The 19,779-nt window shown below is 39.9% G+C and overlaps 1 long non-coding RNA gene across 2 annotated transcripts in view; it reads left to right on the plus strand.

Moving 5' to 3' along the window:
• Positions 1–204: 204 nt before the first annotated feature.
• LOC103465906 (uncharacterized) overlaps positions 205–19,779 on the plus strand; it is a 41,887-nt gene continuing 22,312 nt past the window's right edge. For both annotated transcript variants that reach the window (XR_014083909.1, XR_014083910.1), the window contains exons 1-4: positions 205–433; positions 704–763; positions 18,970–19,024; positions 19,108–19,185. This is a non-coding gene — a long non-coding RNA (uncharacterized LOC103465906). The remainder of the gene's footprint in view (positions 434–703; positions 764–18,969; positions 19,025–19,107; positions 19,186–19,779) is intronic.

The raw sequence follows: 19,779 nt of genomic DNA on the forward strand, positions 1-19,779 counted from the left end.
TGAGACAATATGAGAGTTCCAGTAGCAGGAGTAGAGACCGCTTCATGTCTGTGTGCGTGTGTGTGTGTGTGTGTGTGTGTGTGTGTGTGTGTGTGTGTGTGTGTGCATGTGCATGTGTGTGTGTGTGTGTGTGTGTGTGTGTGTGTATGTAGCCTGACCTCAGCCCACCCAACACCCCCCACTCCACACTCCACCCCCCCGAATCCCCCCTACTCAGAGCATTTTGTGTTTTCCAGACTTAGCTGCACAGATGTGAGAGACTTCATGGATAGAACAGCAGGATTCAACAAAAAGAGCCTCTGCTGTTACACCATACCATGCGGCGCTGACCCGAGACGTCTTGGAAGTCCGGATGTGTAATTCATGATGCCGCCTACCTACGACTGCGTGGCTCTGTGAGGAGTTTCTCTGCCGGGGGCTGCAGCAGGAAATGGTAATTGCTACTAGGCGACGCACGCTTTCATGCTCCATTGGTTCGTCATTTTTCAAATGTGATATTTTCCCTCTCGTGATCTGATCCACTCCTCGTCTCCACTCAGTCACCACAGGATCGGATGAATCTCCAAATGAGAATATGTGGTCAATGCTGTTTTTTGTTTGTTTTTTATATCTTTCTGGGTTTGTATTGTTTTTATCTTTGTCAAGATTCTCAAATGTTATTCTGTTTTTACATTCAAAGCTGGTTTGATTTTATTTTTTGTAGCATCCCGTTCTGAAGGATGATGATTATTGGCTGTGAAGTGATCGGGAGTCGAGCATGAGTGTGAGTGTCCAAACCTTTTGAAATAGGAGACACAACTTTCAAGTTAAAAGTAGCCCTGCATGGTCCACAGAAATGTTACATCTTTTGTTTTGAAAAATGCAAGGAACAGTACCACTGTAAAAACAAACTAAATACACGATATCAATCTAATTTCTATACAGAACATATCTGTAAATCATTTTAAATGAAGAAGAACACTTGATGAGTTCCTCTTTTTTGTGTTTTTTTTTTGAGTAAAAGTTACTGGATGTAACTCATTTAATCAAAATTAAAATGAATGACAAAAATTGGGTTAATAACGTTTTTACCAACATTTCACTGAGAAGTAGCTTCTATAAGCTCAGCAGATGTTCAGTTCCTCCAGATGTTTGCTAATTGCTGCTGGATAGTCTGAAGGAGCTGAGTGGGGGAGTCACAGAGAAGAGAGCTTCTCTGTGAGATGGAAGCTTGTAAACTGCAGCTCAGAGGAGGAGCTTCATCCTTGAAGGCGGGGCTAGGTCCACCCAGGAGTTTTGCTCAGCTGAATGGTTGCCATGAGAAATGAAAGGATTTCTCAAACATGCATAAAGGAATCCAGGTATGTTTTGATGAGAGAATGACGTTACAACAGGATGTAAAGCTTAAAAAAAGTTGAAGTTACATAATTCTGTCCCTTTAAGTTGCTCTTTCTGGACACATTCACCTGTTTCCAATGTTTTCAGCCATTAAATGGTCGTTATTAGTTGTCATCGCCATAGGTTGCCTTCAGACTACTAGGCTGGTAATATCTGACGCTGCTGTGTTTCCTTTCAATCTCAGAAGATATTTGAAGCAACCTTTTAAAACTACAGCTTCATTGCAAATGCACTGGTTTGCCACTGGAGCCCCTTTTATTTATTCCTTTTGTTTCTCCATTTTCTCTAGAATTCCAATTGAAAACCATGTTGTATCTACTTGGACTGCTGGATCTTGACTCAGAGTCTCTCGTGCAGAACTGCAAATCATGTTGTGAAATCCCTGCAACAACACTTTTGCTTCTGTGCTATTTTCCTAACGAACCACCGTCTCTGATACCCCCACCCCCCTCCACCACCACCACCACCTCATTAGTGTACCCTGCCAACTCTCAAACAACAGACTCTTCCTCTCCCTGCTATTAATGAGGGAACTGAGGATTCCTAATAAGCAGTTTTTCTTTTAATTAAAAAGTCTCCATAAATAATCACCTCATAATCCACATGTCAGATTCCATCCAGCTCCTACTTTATTAGATTCCAAGATTAGAGATCAGGAGCAATAGGAAAAAAAAAACTATCCATCCATCAGTCCGTCCGTTTTCTTCTCTCCCTCCAGCTTTAAGGAATATGCTAATAAAGTTAGTCCATGTTAATAATTGATGGTCATATAACGCTTTGCTGTGCGTTGCTGACCTAGCAGTATTAGTGAAGGCGGCTGGTTGTGCTAAATGATTTATTGTGTCCAATATTCTTCCTGGAGGGATTCAGAATTTCTAATAAGGAAATATTCCTCCTGCGCCGCTGTGTAAACTGTTTTCTGATAGGCGCACAGGGTCTCTGGGTTTCCGTCGAAGCAGTCTCTACATACTCAATATTTCTGGGAGTCAATTTCCTTTAAAACCAATTTGCTCTGATCCGTTTTGCATGTTGTTGTTTTTTTTTAAACTGAAGCCATTTTCCAGCTGCTCGGCTTTTGTTTTGCACAAAGAAATCGCAGCTGTAAACATTATTAGCTGACTTAAAATTGCATCTCACTATCTCAGATGTGAACAAAAAAAAAGTGATTAGAAATAATAGTTCCAGCTTAAAAATGATGGATGAAGCTTCTAGTCCACTTTGCCGCACTCTAAAAATGTGGCTAACGTGAAAATGAGTTCTCCTGTTGAACAATGTGCAGGTGCAATTTATGCTAGCGTTAGTGTGTGTGTGTGTTTGCGTTCGCATGTGTGTGTGTGTGTGTGTGTGTGTTATCTTAGGACTCCCTATTCATTCTTCATCCAGTCAATGCAAAGCAGTCTGCAGGTGTGTGGTGTCGCATGTGTGTTTAGCGTTGTTTCTGTAAGTAACACATCAGGTCGAGTGTGTTTAACTGTGCGTTTATGGGTGTGTGTGTGTGTGTTTGTGTTTGTGTATGCGTGTGTGGTGAGGGGATAAAATCCCAAAAGAAAGTAAGAACACACGAGTCATCGCTTTCTCACTGCCCACTGCCAAACCACATTCTGCATGTTTATGATAAGTTTGTTTGCAAAGGGAACAAAAGCAAAGCAGGGAAAGTTCATGATCACAGAAAGGAAATATTTGGTCACATGAAAGGATGTAGAGATCTTACGTCGAGGTTGTAACATCTCCTAAATTAATTATGTTTGCCAAAGGTGAAGTCCCACATCGTCTCGCGCCCTCAGTCACCTCAGGCTAAGAGTAAACCTATTGACACCTCAGCGTGTTGACTTAAGCATTATCTGATACAGCAGCATGTGCCTAAAGAGAAACAAGCTAAAAAAAAAAAGTTGTTGACACAAGAAAATGGCTGTTCAGGACTAAATCAACTTTTGTCACAAACTCAACCCATCTGCTTATTCAATTGTGACATGAAGAAAAAAGACATCCTGGTACAGTCCATGCATGGTCTGATATTTACAGGTTGGATTTCTGCAGTGCTAATGCAAACAGGAAGAACAAACACTGAAGTCTTTTCAGGTGCATGAGACTCAAAGAATAGATGGAGGAAAAAAGAGCTGGTTCCCCATGTATCCTGGAGACATGTTTGGTTTTAATCGGCACTGCCATTCATAAAAATACATTTTCACTCTATACTTCTCATTGGTTTCTTGGTTTGTTACACTTTGTTTCACGTTGTGCTTGCAAATTGTCTTCATAGTGTTATTAAAAATATATCAGCTGAGATGTTGCTGCAATATTATCATAGCAGTGGCAGACAATTCCATCTGCTTTATAAGGAGATCATATTTTTATCACATAATACATAAAATCTACATACAATACATAATAAGGGGATGCTCGCGTGTTATTTTCCTGTAGGATAGTGTCTTCCGAAGGATTCACTCTATTGCTGGCTTCTGATGTTTTCTCAATTTTGTCATTTATGTAGATTTCATGTAACTCTTCTATACAGTGTTATTTAGACACACAGCTAGTAAAACAATGCTTTTATTAAAGACTACATTTCAAATTGCATGACATTTTACAGATAATTCTTAGCTCACATCCTTAGTTAGATTTCAGTGGAATTGCTACTCATGTTGCCTTTCAAATTCAATATAAAGGACATTTACACACAGGTAGTAGTTAAACCCTGTAGTGTGGAAGAAGAAATAAGACTCACTGTTTTTATATATGCACAGTTGTTACGGCTGCAGACTCTGATAACAGAACGTTCTTCTGTCACTTCCATATAAGACACATAAGATTAGTTAATGGAGTTTACCTGTAATACTTAGATCAGTTTGTTGCAGCTTCAGTAAATAACTATTTCAGCAAATAGTTGTACTTTGTTGTAATGTAAGTTGCAATCAATGCTCATTAGTATTCAATTGCAATTTAGAGAAAACAATTAAAAAAAAATTCCCCAATTTTCTTTTAGGCAGGTTTGCAGAGCAGGAATAGCTGAGGTTTGCTGTTGGTTGCATATGAGAACAACAGAAAACTGCCATCTGTGTCTGAAGATAAACACAGTCTCACTCCTACAGCTAAGAGGGTACTACCCCTGTGCCTTGGCTTTTAACAGATGCAGTAATATACACTGTTTAAGTTTTACCTCTCTGTGTTTTTGGCACCGTATCATACACAGTCTTTTTTTTTCTTTTTTTCCTGCCGATTTGAAGGGCAGAGCTTCGACTCAGCGGGAAATTTAATGTTTTTGATTGTTTATTCAATGTTGCATGAATCTGTTTTTGTGTTCAGTGATGTTAAACACTTTGAAATGCCTTGCTGCTGAAATGTGCTATACAAATTACATTTTATTTGATTTTTTGATTTGACCGACAGCTAATCCTAACATGGCAACTCAAACGGCTTCCATTCAGAACATGAGGGTTGATACGGAATCCATCAGGTGCTACTCAGATGTAGCTGCAGTTCATGGTGTTCTGTTGAATGGGGTGTGTTACCTTTGCTGTGACATCACCAGTCTTGTTTATTTTATTCCCACACTTAGTTGTCTGCATTAAAGACCTGTAGCTGGATCAACCTTCTGGTTCTGGTTCTGCTCTGCATCCCCAGAACCAGAACCAAACATGGAGAAGCAGCATTCAGCTTCTATGCACCACAAATCTGGAACAAACTTCCAGAAAACTGCAAAACAGCTGAAACACTGAGTTCTTTAAAAACCACCTGCTTAGAGTTGCTTTTGAACCATAACAGCTGAAACATTGACCAACATATTTAATGCTTAATACTGGTTTCACAATTGTTGACTATGCTGTTTGCATGATGTTCTTGTGTTTTCATGATGTAAAGCACTTTGAACTGCCCCGTTGCTGAAATGTGCTATGCAGACAGAATTGATTGATTGATTGATTGATTGATTGAAGATTGAAGTATCTAGACGAGAAAACTCCATGCCCCACTCACAGTCTAAGAATGCACCCAAGTGGCCAAATAATGTTAGCTAAGTTAAAATTGCTAACAGTATGTTAGCTGGAGCTGCACTAACTAGTCAGCATTACGATATAAGTTCAATCCTCATCTGCGCAGAGTGTCTGCACAGTTATCATTTAAAATGAACAAAGCAATATTGCCACTTTTACTTGTGGCTGAGATCCTGATTGTTCTCTTGCATTAGCTGAGCTAAGTGTGTGTCAGAGCTACTCCTGCTCATCCTGCACTTGCAGAACTCCATGTCTTGTAACAACAGAGGACATTCACCTGTCAACTTTTGTGCTGTTTGCAGAGTTGATTGAAACACAGCTGTGCAACACCGGATGTAACCCAACACTACATACACTTAGCTTAATTCCACAATCCCATCTCTCGTGTTACACCAACCATAAGAAAAAGCTGGGTCACACACATACTGACACTCCAGTAATGGAGCTTACTTTGCCCATACAAACCGCTCGCTTTAAGTCTTCGGTGTACCTGCACTGCCTCTACATGCTGACACACAGTAAAACATGCACTCACACAATGTGTGTGACCAAGGTCACCGTCCTGCAGGGCCCTCCCTCCCATCACACCTGTTAGTCTTCTCCTGGCCGCACCCCAACCTGCCCCCACTCAGCACCGGCCTACAGACTGACTGACAGGAGCTCCATCTGTGACCTCTAAAGCTCATCACACAGCAGCAGGTGGAGCAATGTTACCTTCATGGGAGGCCGAGTTGGTGTCTTGGTCATAAATTGAAGGACTACCTTACAAAAAAGAGTTAAAGATTATTTTCAATTTGATACTGCTTGATTAGTATATAGAGGTTATTATACAATATTACTGCAGCTTGATTTTTGCTACGTGGTAATAAATCTTCAGACAAACTTGAGCATCAAGACCTACAGTGGGAAAGTAGCCCTTGAAACTTTTCTTGTGCAACTTTGTACTATTTCCAAATTGCACCGCAAAACACGTTGCCCTATAATCTAACACTTCGACAACGTTTTACTCAGGTCGTAAAAAAATTTAACGGTTCAAAGTAAATTAGCTTCTGGATGAACTACTATGAACTTTTTTAACTGTTTAATATCTGGGATTTGCCCTCACCAGTAGAGGGCAATGCTGTTGAAAATTATACATCAAAACTTAAAAGCATGGCTAAATCATTGCTAGGCTGAATTTTCAAAAGCGTTTGCTAAAACAACTGCAGCTCCAGCTTCATGTTGGTTTGCTTGAAGTTTGATTGAAACAAAGTTGGGATAAAGTGAGAGAGATAAGAGGAAACAAATCAGCTTTAATAGCTGCTTTGCAGTAATTTGCATGATGAAACCCTCTAGATTACTGTTTTAATAATCATAAGGATCAATCAACATGAGAACATACAGGATGGAAGTCAAAGTCAGTGCATACAACTCCACAGCATCTGACAAGTGATGCTTTGTGAAATAGAAAACCTTTTTTGCCATTATGAGGATGTAGGAACTCGTTGCCTTTCACCATCACTAGAGGGCAGCAGAGGGACCTCTGGAGGAATTTTCCAGAGATCAAGAATCCAGTCAGAAGCACTGCACAGCTCTCTAGCGGTCAGAGTGTGAACTGCACCAGAATGTGACGTTGCAGTACAGTATTCACCAGGCGCGGAGCTATAGGGGTTGCCCATGGACCTTACCAAGCTCCGCCCAGAAACGCCCCTCGAAAGTCTCACGTGACTGCATGTCTCACAAACAAAGCCTCGCGGTGCTTAGTTTCTATGTGTATTTTCATTTTGACTGACACTCTGCAGAGTATTTCTGAGTCGATTAGTGTAGCATTTCTGCCAGATTTTCAAAAAATATCAGCCACGACAATGGACAGGGGAACCAACAAGTTCATGTAATCTTTTTTGAACGGCATCAAGGTGTTTGAGTCACGCGATGCCTCCAAGATTGTGCGCATCACAGCTAAATGCTACCGGTCAATGAGGAACACAGCAGATCCTCAGACCCTCAGCATAAATATAGCTGTGGGCAAGATCACTGACGCCTGTTGTTCTTGCAAGGTTGGGTAAGTCGGGCATTCATGGTTTTGAGGGTGATTTCTGTTTTCAAATGTTCGTATGTGCCTAGGCCTGATACACGGTACTCGGAGGCTAACACGATTACAGTTTAGTAAAAAGCCTTTTCAGGTAAAATAAAATCTTTAATGTATGTCAGATATGGTACACATTGCATATTGATCTGTTCAGCTAACGTTAGACTGTAACAGACAGGCTTCAAGGTGTAGAAGTTGTATCGGTACTGCCATTACGCTGTTCTTGGCTAAAAGGTTACCATAATGGATGTGTTTATTATTGACTTTCTTTTTTTCATTCACTAAACACAAAGAAAGCAAAGCAATAATACTTACACCAGCAGACACTCCTTTGTTCTTATTGATCCTATGGCGGTTGAGCTGCAAATGCGGTCGTGCACAAGCTTTGATCCAAGCAAGGCTTTCCGTTTCAGATTTTGGAAATCTGTAAATTTTAGTTCCACAAATACAATCAGGATACCTGACATCGCCTGTACAGGTACCCCACTGACAGTGGAGATCCTTTCTTTTTCGAGTCCTGACGCAAAAACTTCGGTCTGCTAGTCCACATGTGTTTACTACTGTAGCTTGTGTTTGTGAGATGGTCACGCACGTGGTAGCTGTGCTGTGACGTAAAATGTGCATTAACCAATGAAACGCGGCCCCAGTGGTAAGGTCCATGGGGGCCCGGGTCTGGAGGTGCCAGGGAGGGAGGAATAGTTTCAAGTCGCTTTAATGTCTGGTTATAGACGGAGAAAGTGCGCCCTTGCCTGTTCAGAAAGGTGTATGTAATGTTAAAGTTACTGTCCCTCAATGGAATATATAGTAGTCAGTCCCAGTGACTGTTTGACTCACGGTTTAGCCAATGTGCTTCCTGGGTAAAAATAAAACGTGGCCCAAACCATGCTCCACCACCCCCCACTCACTCTCAACAGTTTCCAGCTGCGCATGTGATACACGTGAGGGGCCCAGTCATTGGCCCCGGTCATTGGCCCGGTCATTGGCCCCGCCACCCGGCCCGACGCTGACTTGTTCCGCTAGTGGTATTCACCATATAGATTACTGTAACAATGGGACCGAAATAACGAAAACATGTACTTCCATTTCAAAGCCTTGATTCCACAATACCTGCATCAGCAGCATATTCTACGCAACAAAGACTAGAAATGTTAGTTGTGCCAAATGTTGCAAGTTTACATCATACCTTAATTTGAATATTATTTTTAAAATTATTTATACTTACATTTGCTTTTGTTTCATAGCAAAAAATACAACCTACATATTTTCTATGTATAACAACAGGCGTTATAAATACATTTGGGTAGTAAGAACTTGAAAAATTTCCAGATTTGCCAAAAAAACACTTTGTCTGAAGTTGAGAAAATGTCTTCTTTAGAAAGGTAGCTGTGTTAACGTTAATGTTGGAGTGAGAAAAGTTTATCAGATTAGCAGAAACTTCCTGTCACTACAACCCGATTTGATAACATAAGGTTATCTTAGAACCAAATGCTGTGATCTCCCTCTCACGTCACAAAAACATCTTAAAACTAGATCTGACTTGTATGTTACACTGGTAGATCGGTGTGTGCTCTTAAAGGTAATGTAAGACATTTTAATTAACTGTGCTTAAAATGGAAGAAAACACTGGTTTTATTGGTGCTTTGAGCCAAAGGCTAACACCACCACTCATTTACTGTTTAGTGGGGCTCTGTAAACTGTTGCATCCTGCTGTGCTCTCACGCTCTGACACAGCTAATCCATCTGCTGGGAGAATAATTCAGCTGTTCCCATCTTCACATTGTTGCCTTTATTTGCTGAGCTGTACTGACCAGAGGGACTTTTCAGATTTTATAGTACAAGTCTCAGTTTTTGTTGTAAAATTTCAGCAGCTCAAAAAAAAAAATGTAAATGTAAATAAGAGAGAAAAAACTAAAAACATCACTCATCACATCAGACTAGATATTTTTGTCCAGTTTTTAGGGCAAATATCTTCTTAAATTAACATACAAGTAAACTTTCAGCAAGATAAGTTAACAATTCTTGAATATTGATTAAAGAAGTGATAGTCCCACTGGCAGATTATTTTCACTTATAAAAATGTGTCACAAGTTGGAAATCTGCAGGTGGAGCTAATAATTTTGATCAATATTCACAAATTATTGACTTTACATCAAAGCTACTTGTAAGTGTGCACTCGGGAATTTCCCCTAGAAACTCTACAAAAATACTTGGTAATATTTTGTGATTTTGCAGTGTAAAACTGATCAATTATGAGCAAGTGAAGAAACACTCATTAAGCCTGTATCAGGCAGTATTCCTACCGAGCCTTAGTGAGTGAAACCGTATTTAATCCTATGGCGTTACAAATCGTATTATTATTGAAATGAGGCGACCGTTGCATCAATATTCATCTCTCCGGGGAGTAGGAAGGTTTCAGTGTTGAATAAGGAAAACTAACAAAAGCTTTTGCAAAAAACAACAAAAAAAACATGCAAAAACCTTCTGTTTGTAGATTAGATTATCATATTTTGTATCTTTTATCTGCAGTCTGTGTAATGTGCCTCTGTCTTCCATCTAAAGCACCCAAAGTTTTGATATGAGAAGGAGGGCTGTAACGATGAATGCAAGTTTAGAGACCGCTGCAAAAATGAGTGATGCAGAGCAAACCTTTCCTGGATGCAGCCCTGGGGAAAAAAAGAGTCTAAACTCAGGCCATGTTTAAAGACTGCCTTTACTTTGAGTGGGAAGCTGCTTTTTAAGGTCATAATGAAACTAGACTTTCAACATTTGGATGTAGCACCTGGGAGCCTGTGTGTAAAACACGGGGGCATCTGGGTCCCATCCACAAACTGAAGCAAAGAAAAGCGAAAAATAAATTCCCCATCAAACCCTAACCCTCAAAAATATCCCAGTGAGGGAAGCTTCAACGCACTGCAGCAAAACTAAGATAAACAAATACAGCTTTTCCTACAAACCATGTTTATTTGTACTGGAATAAAAAGGCAATTTCTCATGAAGCTCCCATTAATATCGCCTCCAGTGTTGTCTTTACGGGGAGGAATGTCACAGAGAGTCACGTAGAGGACACGTCTCAAGGTATTTCACACCAACGCGCCACTCACTCATCTACTTCTACTCTAACCATGAAAACTTTCGGGGTAAATCTCACAGCTCGGCTCTCATACTTTACGTCCTGCTCTATTATTTCGAACAGATTCCGTTGAATGGGAGAGAAATGAGCGGCGGTGCCGGACGGGCCCGCCGGACCCGGTGATTACAAGGTTCTGAACACAAACCGCAGCTCGCGCGTTTCCTTCTCTGATCCAAGCGGCGCACACGCGGGACCAGGCGCGCGCTAATAGAGACATTTACACCTTAGTAAAAGTTGGCAGGTGTTAACCCGCTGTTGTCGAGAGCAGACGCATGCCGGGCATCATTAGGCCCGGTGCCAAGCCTGCTTTGGCTGGCAGCCTGGCTCGCTCATTCTGGTGTGTGTGAGTGTGAATGTGAGCGTGTGTGTGTGTGTGTGTGTTTAGAGCGGAGTGGTGGATCTGATGATGTGGCGTCCTGACACACCGGAAGGAAGTTGGATAAAGTGGATGAATAATAAGAGAATGGAGAGATGCAGTACGTGTTCAAATAATGACTTAGATTCGAAATAACAACTCAGATTCATATCATAAATAAATAAAGTTGGTGAGAAAAGATAATTGTAGATGTAAAATTGATCTTTGTTTCATTTCTTATCCCACTGATTGAATTAAAGATTGTGCAGATGTAACCAGACATTTACGTACATCAAATAAAATAAAAAAAACACAAACACATTTTTCTTTTCTGGCTGTCTGAAGTTAAATCAGACCAAACTTTTCTTGTTTTAGATCAGTTAGAATTACAAAAATGATTTCTATATCCTGAATGCCAGAAAACTTAGTGACGATAGATAGATAGATAGATAGATAGATAGATAGATAGATAGATAGATAGATAGATAGATAGATAGATAGATAGATAGATAGATAGATAGATAGATAGATAGATAGATAGATAGATAGATAGATAGATAGATAGATAGATAGATAGATAGATAGATAGATAGATAGATAGATAGATAGATAGATAGATAGATAGAAGTTAACGTCCAAATTAACCAAACATCCACATATTGTTTAGGTTGGTAAATCATTTCATTCACATCTTTGACTGACAGAGTTTATCATTAATCCATATGCTAATGAACTAGAACATGTTTGCATGTCAGAATATTTTTACAGACAAATGTCGCCGTTACATTTTTTCAGCCTGTGCTGTAACAGCCGGTGTTGTGCTGTAAACCGTTTCACCTGTTGGACCTGCAGAGCTGAGGCTGAAATTGAATTGTTGCGATTGAACATAAATCTTCTCAGTAAACAGACAGCATCTTCTGCAGGTTACTACTTAAACTGTGACCCCTCACACACCCTCAAACAAAAACACAAAATCATGTGTTTGTATTTCATGCTGCATATATGGTGACGATTTAAAATATAATGCAAACCTGTGAACTGGGATGGTTTTGTTTTAGCAAAAATAATTGAACATAAACTGCAAACTTCAAGGATGAATAACATTTTTTTATTTTTTTCACTTCCATAAAGAGCGTCTAAATTATATTTTATTCAAAATACATTCTCGTCCTGGTTGTCTCTCTCTCCTTTTTTTATCATACTGCCTGATGAACAATTACCCTCGTCCTGCTCCCGAACTACCCGCAGTAAAGTAATGGGATTAACTTGATCAACTGATCAATATCACACACACCCCATGGTAATATGCTCCACAGCAATAGATCTCACCACGATAGCTGCATTTTAGCACACGCACACACACACACACACTGAGGCACAAGCACAGACCCATACTCTGAGTAATGAAGTGTTGGTGCTGCAGTCACCCTCCTCTATTTCCATACAGAATACATTACTTAAAGGTTTACACCAGCTCGCAGTGAGATTCAATAAATTCTCCGTTCCGCAGAGCAGAGGTCTCAGAGACGGAGCGAAAAACAACAGAGTGAAAAAAAAAACGACAAAATAAAAAGGCAGGAGTGAAAATGACGGCAGAGACTCTGACACGTCTCCTCTGCTCAAAGAGTGGGATGTAAATTGACTGCAAACAGAAAATCCATTAATAATGTTAATCACGATAATAATTTAGAAGCACGGGACACACACATTTAGCCAGGCAATCAGAAATCCATCTGTGGAGGTGTTAATGCTGAAGACATGCTGATGGCACAGAAAACACACAGCATCTGCATATGTAACGACAACCAGGAGGCCACAGCAAACTCTGCTTTTATGTAGAGAGTATTACTTATTAAAACTGCATCTTAAATATTTATTGCTTTATAGATGGCCCCTGTCATTTGTTCCTTATTCATCTCCCTGAAGATTACTGTCTGAGGCGAAGGGAATATATGAAGTCCCATCCAGATTAAACAGCCCCTGAATGAAACGGCTGATTAAAATCAACTGCCACGCTGGATTGTGATGAATTATGCAGACCTTAGCAAGGAAATGAAGGAATAGGCGGTGGCTAATTTAAAAATTTAATTTAGGAACTCTTAGGTGGGATGTTGAGGGGCTGGGAGAACACTGCATACTGATAAGGGTCTGGTACTGCAGCGGCGTGCGACGCGTTGTTCTACAGGTGAGGCTCGTCTCTGTCGTCTGCAAAGCTGTTGAGTTTCACAGCAGAGGGAGTTTTGCAGGAACTCGTTATCATTCGTCTCTGCTGCCTTTTCGCGACGTCCAACAGAATCCTGCGTTCAGCTTACGTTACGATGGAGATGAATCAGCACCACGAGTCGGGCTGGTGGAAAAAATAAAAAAACTGAACTAAAGACAAAACAATGATGCATCATCGTTACTGCTTTAAATAAGATGAAGTGTTGGAGGAGATTTTAAGGAAGTCTGAGAAATGCAGCTGCGGCAGATAAATTTATCTTGTTTTGGCATCTGAACAAACAGAGCACTTTAGTTTCCTCTCCTGTTAAAATAACCCCTTCCCTTAAATATTCTTTTATATTTCAAAGCCTTTATTTTATCATAATGAAAAACGTTTCTTTAAAAAGAGGTTTTGTGGCTCTAGTGGCCTTTAATCATCAGCAGCTGGAGAGGAAGAAGAGAAGAGAGAGAAGAGGAAGACATGATGTAAATGTCCAGCTGGGCCAAAGACCCACCTGGCATCTCAACATTAAGGTTTTTTTTATTTTTTTGTATTAAAGCTGTTTGCAGAAACTTTTTAAGAAATACAGAGTTAAGAATGAACCTGCCTCATCTCTGCATTTGACTATAACTTCAAGCTACTGTTGAAGAAACATTTTTAATGTCAAGGGTAGACATGACCAAGCTGATAAATGTTTCACTAAATCCGTTGGTGGCTGAAATCCACTCCAGGTTCAGACACTTTAAGGTCAGAGGTCAGGGTTATTTTAATGTCACACTGATATAACCTGAGTAAATAGCAAAAGTAGTTTTCAATTTACAATTTTACCAGGCGTTCAGGATGTTGCAACACTTTTTGTGGTTTTTTAAAAAGTTGCATTACAGAAAACATTAGTGATTATTCAGATTTGCAAAAAAAAAAAAAAAAAGTAGTGAAAATTGCAAAGTGATGAGTGAATTAATAGTGCATTAATAAAATCACAACTTCCTGGATGGACTGATTTCTAAAAAACCAAGGAATCCAAACCCAACTGATACTATATGAAAACATAGAGTCCCCCATAGTGCCACCCTTGGCTCTAACAGTTAGCATTCATTGTTTGTGATTATTAGCTATGAGTGTTTCACTGTGTTGTGGAGAAACTCCCTCTTCTTAGCAAGAATGACTCTGATTCAATGTTGAAGGGTTTTTGAGCAGGCTGAAGATCAGATTTACATCCAGGCTTTTACTAAGACGCTCCAGATACTTCATCTGGTTCTTTTGAGGCATTCAGAGGTTAATGTTTGAGTTTTCTTTTGGATCATTGTTCTGCTGCCTAATCCAATGTGCTTGGTCTTAAATTTGGAAACTGAGTTCTTGGTATTGTACGTTGGGATTTTCTCCTGTAGACCAAAATTCATGGTTTCACCAAATATGACATGTTGTCCATGTCTTGAAGAAGCAAATAACCTTCACACTCTAATACTACTACCTCCATATTTGATTTTAAGTAACGTTGTTTTTCTGAAATGCTGGGTTATTTTGTAGAGCATGTTTTTGAAGCACAGTATACAAAACATCCACTTTTTGGAGCTTATGCTAATAACTAAGACACCAGGAAAACATCATAAGATGTCATATAAAAAATTCATCTTTTTTATATGAATTTGCTCTGATAAATTGAGATCATTAAGATTAGCTTGGAAAAATTAGCTAGCCCTGGCAGCTATGAGCACCAGCGGTAATGAGCATTAGCAGCTCTTTAAAAAACATTACAATAACAAAATCGAAGCATTTATTTCACACCCAGAACTCAGCAGCTTGGAAATAATAAATATGTATTTTAATGACTTTTCTCCGCCGGTGAGAAGAAGTGTTGGTTTCTGGGAGAAGTGGAGGTGGAAGGGGGTGGGGGGTTGAAATCAGAAATGTCAGATTCAAGGACCCTGTTGAACTCTGCAACAAAACAAGCAGAGTAAAGCCTTTTAGCTACAACAAATTAAATTCCGAGGATCAGCGGCGTTCCTTCATCCTGCAGGCGGGGTCCGGTTTTAATACGCGGCGTGCTCCTTTTCTCGGCCCGTTTCTTGCCTCGCGATTGGGCTATAATATCGTGTGCGACAGGGATGGCTGCCCCTCTGCCCCTCTGCCTCTCCACGCGTCTGTCCCGCCCGAAGAAAGGAACACAGAGGAAGAGCTTTTTAATGAGATCAACACGGAACCGGCAGGAGCGTTGATAAGTAAATACTACAGCTTTAAATGCTTCTCGCACTCAATTGGCTTGCTGCTATTGTTGCCGAGCGCACGCCTCGCTGAACACTAAATTTTCACTGTCACACTCCAATAACCCTAATTGTCCAAAATAAATGAGCTAATTTCTGAAGTTCCCTTTTCATATGTGGGAGAGATAGGGGAAACTTTGCTGATTGATTGGGTGCCTTTGTGCGTGCGTGTGTGCGCGCGCGCGCGTGTGTGTGCGTGCGAGCGTGTGTGTGTGTGTGTGAGAGAAACCACAGCAGCACTCATAATTTGAGTGAAGGCTTCTGTTTATTATGCCTCTGTTATTCACTGCGAGCATTACTCTGACCCCTGCTGATATCCATCCGGCTTCCTCTCCTCATTGCAAGGCGGAGAGAGAGAGTGTGTGTGTGTGTGTGTGTGGGGGGGGGGGGGGGGGGGGGGGTTGGGGGGTTGTAGATGGATGGAGAGAGAGAAGTGAGCGGGAGCGTTTGTTTGTGCGGTTGTGTATGTGGGCTGTGTGAGCGTCCCCGTGGATTCAGTGCTGGGTCTCTCGCCTGATCATTTGCATTTTTTCATTTGAGCTGTTATTTGCAGCATTGCGTGCAGCAGCAGCCCCTCAGGGCCCCGCAGAGTAATTCAGTAAAAAGGCAGGTAAGACAGAAATTAATCATACGCCGTCGGAGAGTTATTGCTCTGGCATTTGTGCGTAAGGATGTAAATACGCATATACTGTGCAAATACACCATATATTCGCATGTGCCTGAGAAACACATACGGGGCTGCAGCACATGCAAACAGGAAGGGAGTTTTAAACACACACAAACACACACACAGGCTTGTGCAGGGAACACCCGCATCACAGAGACTCAGACTGAATGTGAAAGAAGTTCTTAACTCCACCAGGATGAACTACTGAGCTGGTGAGAGGAGAGCAACTTTTAATGGATGCTAAACTTTGCCAATTGCGCCACCATCAGAAATGCATGGAAGCTGAAGATGTCCTACAACGTTCCAATTCTGGATAAATGAAGTCCTCATACTTCTGTTTAAACGTCAGGATTTCATGATGGTCAATGAGACGAGTAACACAAAGCCTTAGCAAGTACTTAAGCAAGTACTTTTAGTTTAGTTTCTAATGTAAATATCTTCATTTACTTGAAATAAGACACAACTAATTTGTAACTTTTCTGCAAGCTAGCAGCTTGTTTTAACTGAATAATTCCTCAATATTGATGAAAAGATACTAAGTCCACTGACATGTTATTTCACCTACAACATGGGAAAAATGTCTTCTTATACAAAATAATCAGTTCCAGTGGAACTGGTATGTTTTCATCAGTATTAAGGGTTTTACAACTCAAAACACACTCCTGTGTCTTCTTGAACAGTTACCTGTAAGTTAGTTTTTGTCTTGCTGCAGTATTTGCTCTAGACTAGAGGTATTTGGTAAGATTTTGTTTTGAACAAATTTTTAAGAAGAATATAAAACAAATTTGTCACCACCTTCAAATGTTAAACGGGAGTCAGTAAGTAACTAATATTGACCTCCAGTGGAGTTCAACTTATCTTGTCACATCGCAGCAAAGGCCATGGTGTGCAGAAAGCTTCCAACGCGTCAGACATCTCACTGTCCAAAGGTTTCAGTGAGGAGAAATAACTTCCTAAACCATTGACAAAGTATTGGTTTAAAAGGGTAGTACTATTTAAAATCAACTTTTTGGAGATTCACATCATATTATAATGTTATTCCCCCTCAACATTTCATGTTTGAGAAATCCTTTAATTTCCATGGCAACCATTCAGCAGTGCAAAACGCCTGGTGCAGGAACCAAACCCCACCTTTGCTGAGCTGCTCTTTCCAATTTTCCGCCTCACAGAGCTCCTCTCTTCTCAACTTCCTGCTCAGCTCCTTCAGACTAGCAGCAGCAAACACCTGGTGGAATTGAGCATCTGCTGAGCTCATTATAGGAGCTACTTCTCAGTGCAGCTCTGGTAAAAACGTTGTTAAAGGGTTAATAGAGGATGTTGTGATGACTTCCTGAAGGTGGAGTTTCAAAGCAGGACTCTCTTAAAGAGGTGTTAAATTACAAAGTCAATTTTATTTTAATTTGATAAGTACATAATTTTTTTAACAACTGATTGTAACATAGTTACTTGCTGTGCTATAAAATGATACTATGTGGCCAAAAAACACATAGCACTGCTTGTCTCTTTGTACATGTTCACAGTTCAGGTTTGCAATTTGACTTAAGTGATAGCACAAAATGTTCATTTTAAATAATTTTCAGTTAAATGAAGCCTATGTAACAGTCTTAGAGCCGGTAAATTTCACTTTTAATTGTTTCATAAGGAGTTATGGTTCTAAAGTGCATGTAATAATTATCCAGCTCCCAGAAGTGTTGTAATATTCCAGCTTTTGGGGCTTTTGGAAGCACACTGGAAAGTCTGTTTGTTATATTCTTGATGTAATCTGTTCGCCGCTGAGCGTTTTCCCAGCAACTGTACACATTACTGATGTGAGAGTTCACTGTTTTTACAACAGATATAATATCTAATATTTGTTTTTCCAGCTGTATCTCTGAAGCTATAATGCTGAATGAGCTGATTAATGATTCCAGTCGGAAAACAAACAGAGCTGAGACTGTTTTGTTTTCCAGTTTACTTTCTGGTTTTAATTCAGAAATGAATTAATAAGAATGCAGCATAGCTTGTTGACAGTGATGACAGGAAGAGAGTCCGTGTGTTTGCGTATGTGTGCGTGCCCGTGTGTGTGTGTGTGTGTGTGAAAGCTACTAAGAGGTTGATTATGTTCCAGTGAAAATTGGTTATTCGAGGAAGATGCAATTAGTCGGATTCATCTTGTGGAAAACAAAATTCCAGGACAACAATTAAGATTCTGAGCAGATTTTAAATACGACTCTGTGTAACATACCAGCAGCAGCAGCGTTCAGTTCCAGAAAGAATCCTTTTTACCATGAATGTGCTCTGAATAAACTGAGCTCTTCAGTTTCACCACAGAGGAAAACCAACGTGCTGAGATGAGAGTGTGTAAACTGTGAAATGATGCCAGAATCAGAAGAGCTTTATTTTTATATCAGATGCAATTGAAACTAAATTCAAGAAGTAACTATTTTAGTTTTCTCTAATAAAAAAAAGGCTTTTTTTCATAAATTCCGATTTGCGATGTCAGTAGACTGGGTAAGAAACTGGGTAAAAATAGGTGACTGTTAACTTTTCTATAGTTCTTATTCAAATACACACTCACCCTGTAAAGTGGAATATTATTGAAAGTCTTTTTTATTGTAGGATTTTTATCACTAATTGAAACACTTTATATAGATTAACTACACACAGATGGATGTTTGAAAGCCTTTATTTCTGTTAATTTTGATAATTTCTTGCTTACAGTTAATGAAAACATGACATTTTCAATTGGAATATTACACCAGACCAACAAAACATTATTTTAAAAATAATTTAAAAAATAACTAAAGTTAAAACATTTTTGTTTTAAAAACAGAAATTTAATACCTGCTTAAAGGTTGTTACTCTCAAAAGTTACTTTTAATTTGACAAACGTGACTCATATTCTAGTATATTCTAATGTGGCTGTATGTTCTTTTATAGGATTTACAAAAATGACAGAAGTTGCCTGAAGCACTGCAGACGTGCATCCAGGTCAGTAAGTGTGATGTTAAAACAAAACTTTCTTCCATTCATGTGTAAGAAAAGTTCAGTGTTTCATGCCAAACTTGTTCTTTTGAGGAAACATCGCTCAAAGACAGCGGGAATATCGGGAATATCACGGTGACATCATTCCTGTCAGCCACAGCAGCTGTCATGGTAACATTTTTAATTTTTTTATTTCACTATATTCTGCTCATTTATTCCACTCTTCAGCTCCTCCCCTCCTCCTCCTTCCAGACTTATCTGTGCCTTTGTTCCTGAATTCAGCCCATTGGCCCATCAATACACTATCAGAGAAGGTAGACTAGATAAGGTTTCTGCTGCTATCTGTCTGCGGTGAATAAGCTGTCTAGAGGTCTGAATAGTCCAGGTCAACACACGTACGCTGACACACACACACACACACACACACACACACACACTGAAGAAGATGTCTAAAGCGTTTCTTTTTTGTGTGTGTGTGTAATCCGGCCCATGCACGGCGTTATCTGTGAGAGAGAAAGGATTCAATGCAGCAAGAAAGATATTGCTGCATCTTGTGTATCTCAACTCACACATTGTGTTACTTTAATACTTAACTTGGTGTAAAAGAAAAGTTGTCTCAGAGATACAGAGATAACACACAGCGTGATGGAGGCGCCGCCCAACTGGTGCTGAAGATGAAAAAAATCCACGAGTTTTCAGCTTCAGCTGCCAACAGACACGTTTATTTCAATTTGCACCAAATATGGTCTTATTGGTTTTTTTTAC

The sequence above is a fragment of the Poecilia reticulata genome, chromosome 16, assembly GCF_904066995.2.
Source record: "Poecilia reticulata chromosome 16, P_reticulata-male-v2, whole genome shotgun sequence".
Classification (NCBI taxonomy): Eukaryota; Metazoa; Chordata; class Actinopteri; order Cyprinodontiformes; family Poeciliidae; genus Poecilia; species Poecilia reticulata.